Source organism: Anomalospiza imberbis, chromosome 1, assembly GCF_031753505.1.
Source record: "Anomalospiza imberbis isolate Cuckoo-Finch-1a 21T00152 chromosome 1, ASM3175350v1, whole genome shotgun sequence".
Lineage (NCBI taxonomy): Eukaryota > Metazoa > Chordata > Aves > Passeriformes > Viduidae > Anomalospiza > Anomalospiza imberbis.
In genome coordinates, this window is record NC_089681.1 from 116146441 (window position 1) to 116149768 (window position 3328).

The 3328-nt window shown below is 35.8% G+C and overlaps 1 long non-coding RNA gene across 1 annotated transcript; it reads left to right on the forward strand.

Moving 5' to 3' along the window:
- The first annotated feature begins 904 nt into the window (after positions 1-904).
- LOC137482755 (uncharacterized) lies at positions 905-2160 on the forward strand. Its single transcript, XR_011004200.1, has 2 exons — positions 905-1053; positions 2022-2160. It is a non-coding gene; the product is annotated as an uncharacterized lncRNA (long non-coding RNA).
- The last annotated feature ends 1168 nt before the right edge of the window (positions 2161-3328 follow it).

The following is a 3328-nucleotide window of genomic DNA, read 5'->3' on the forward strand; positions in this document are numbered from 1 at the left end:
ATTAAGGACTTTCATGTCTTATTAGAAAAATGAAGTAGATTTATGAGGTTTTCATAGGCTGGAAATGCTGGGGCTAGCAGATACGAAACTGTGCAGAAATACAGTGGTTAGGAGCTAAGAAAATGATATAAAGATACACAGAGGAATAATTCCACTAAGGAAACAGATCACATGAAGGTGGTCTCTGTGTAAAAGGAAAGGGAAAAAAAAAAAAACAAATCAGAGGTTAAAATTCATAACATTTCCTATCAAACTCACTCCTTATAATTTTATGGGCAATTTTGCAGCCCAGCTCTCTTTGGGGTCTCATTTTTTTCTGTTCCATATAAAATTCAGGATGACATGAAGGGCTGCCATTCAGCTGGGCAGAATTTGCACCCTGTGGGCACATCTTACTGCATACCTGAAAATAAATGCACAGAGCAGGAGGGAGCAGATTTGTTGACCACTACACAGCACAATTCCCAGCAGGTCTACATACCTTAGTAATGTTTAATCTTGCTGATGGAGATTGAGCCAGGAATCCTTTATCACTGTAACTTGAAGCACTGACTTAGAAAAATATATATGCTCTAGTTGAAGTTGATTGGAGGATGTGTTTAAGTTTTCTGCTGAATAGGAGTGAGGATAAGCATGCACTTAAAGTTAAGCTAAGTGTGTGCTTCAGCATTTTGCTGTATAAAGAAATACAAAAGTGAAAGCTCTGACCTATTCATCTATACTTCTTATTTAGAGTTTCTGCATTTCCTTCCTCAAACTGGGGCACTCTGGATGCTTGAGATTACTTCTATATTCCTTTAATTAAAAAATAATTTAAAAATAAACAAATCCAGAAAACTATTGCAGAGAAATAAACCCTTTCTATCTGAATAATCCATGTGTATTCAGATCCACAGGGCTCAAGAAATGAAACATGAATGCTGACCTTCTTTTCTTAAATCATGCAGTTCTTAAGGTAGCAAGAAGGAAAAGAAAGGAATGGAGTAAAAAATCCTCAGCAGCATGATCTGAGGACAAAGGAAAACTTTGCTTTGACTCTGCAGAGTTCTGAAGGTTTGCGTCACTGCCTTCATCTTATTTGAGCGTAATTTAGTCTATAGAATTTCCTTCCTTGCTTTATTTTGAAAGAAATCTTTCATGGGAGGTTATAGAGTATGTATCGTTATCCTCGGGGACTGTGTCTGTTTCAGCATCATCCAAGTTTCTAGGTCCCAAATACAGTATCTGGGCAGCTTTTTTACATATTATATGTATTTATGAATTTTTAAAAATATGCATTATTTACTCAGTGGACTGGAATAGCAATGTCAAGTGGGGGAATATGTATTTATAAATGTTTTTAAAATGCACATTATTTACCCCACAGACCAAACAGTTCCAGTCTACCATGTGTAGTCTTAGCCACCTAATTAAAAATCTTATGAAACTTCTTTGAAAAGCACTTGCAGTACATATGCAGCAGCAACTTTTGGAGCTTTATTATCTCAGCTCTTTTTATTTTTTCTCCAAAATACACAAAGCATTTAGACATATTATGGTCTAATCACTTGCCAAATTTCATCTCAAATAGAAGCTATATAGGAATTCTACAAGCACAAAAAAAAGCATCAAAAACAACAGATCAGCTATATTCTGGGGGAGGAAGTATGGGGGGGTTGCTGCACCGATATCATTTTAAAACAAACAAACTGATATTCTTTAATTTGGTGAAAAAGAATTAATTCCCACACTGAGATTTGTTTGTGCCAAACCTTAGCTGCTCCTTTTAATGAGGTTTTAAATAATTTTTTTCTGCCAACTTATTCTTAAAGGGGTTTGTACCACAAAAAACTGACTACATAGTATCTACACGGTCCAACCACTACTGATTAAATTCTTCAGGGATGAGAGACCAAAACTACATATTTTGTAAAATTACATGATTAAGGAGAAGAGGTAAATGCAACACCAGCATACATCTGTCATTTGTTGTCCAAATATAATTTCAAATAATGATAATGTTTCCATATTTTGTTCTTTAGGTTGGATTTCCAAAACAAATGATGAGTCGTGTATCTTTTCAGTCTTTGAGAAGGGATTTATTGATGTAAGAAGTGATAAGCACCTGCCTCCACTGATTTATACCAGAGAATGAATGGGGTATAAAGTAAGTGTAGTGCATGTCGAGGGTAAAATGAAAATCTCTTGATTCTGTTCCCAGACACAATTCAGAGCACGTCACAGGGCATCCTGAAACCATGCTGCAGCATCACCCTGTTTTTTGGGGCGGGAGGGCACTTCTAGCTAAGCGGTCACAACATCAGCTCCCCACAACCAGCACAGCCAACACAAACTGTATGTTCTCTGACTGTGGTCATTTGCAGGCTCCAGACATGAAATACCTTAAAAATAGATTTAAAGACCATCACAGGTTAGAAGCTTTGAAAAAAAACTTTAGCAGTCCAGGTTACACAAGAGGTTTTTGACTAGCTTACAGGGTTTTATGCAGTTTAAAAGTGATAAATAAAAACCTGTGCATACTGCTGCCAGAATTTGTAGTTACTTTCAAATGTGAAAATAGAATCCAAAGTATATTTAGAAAATTAACTTTTATTTCAAATATTTTTGACATATTTCACATTCCAACTGAAAGCAATTTACTTGTTAGAAATCACCAACAGGTTCTTGTTATAAAATTATTTCAAACAACTTGATCATTTTGGGAGGCTGAAATTTTTCTATTTCCTCCTGATAGGAAAAATGTATTCTATAAACAAAGAGAATTTTTAAATAATATTAAAAATGGTACTAACTAGAAAATAAATTAATAGACTTTTTGTTAAATGGTAATGACTATGTGATGTGCCATTATATTATATTTCTGAGGTTTATAAATTATCTTCATTTTTAAAAAATTGGGAAAGGCATTGTTCAATAATATTCTGAGTATGAAATTTATGTGTAAATTATCTTCTGACATATTACTGAAAGCTGGCATTGCAGTTTGGCACAATACCATAGTATAGTTCCCTGGTCCAAACAGAATTTGATGAATTGTCGAAAAGCCACTTTTTCTTTGCCTCCAGTCAGAAAGAATAACATGGACACTGGCCTTTCTCAGAGTGCTTCCAATTCCAAACAAAAATATTTTTGAAAGTAACTTCTAGTAAAAACCGGAGATGAACTGGATATGTAGTAGCTCTGGATGTGGTGGACGTGCCTGGGTCGGCAACACAATGCTTGTGGCAGGCTTTGATAGATGGTGTGACAATGCCTCTGATGCGGTGAGAGCATACCATTGCTACTGGCTGTGCCCACAGGGCATCAGTCACACAGCTGCACTGTGCTG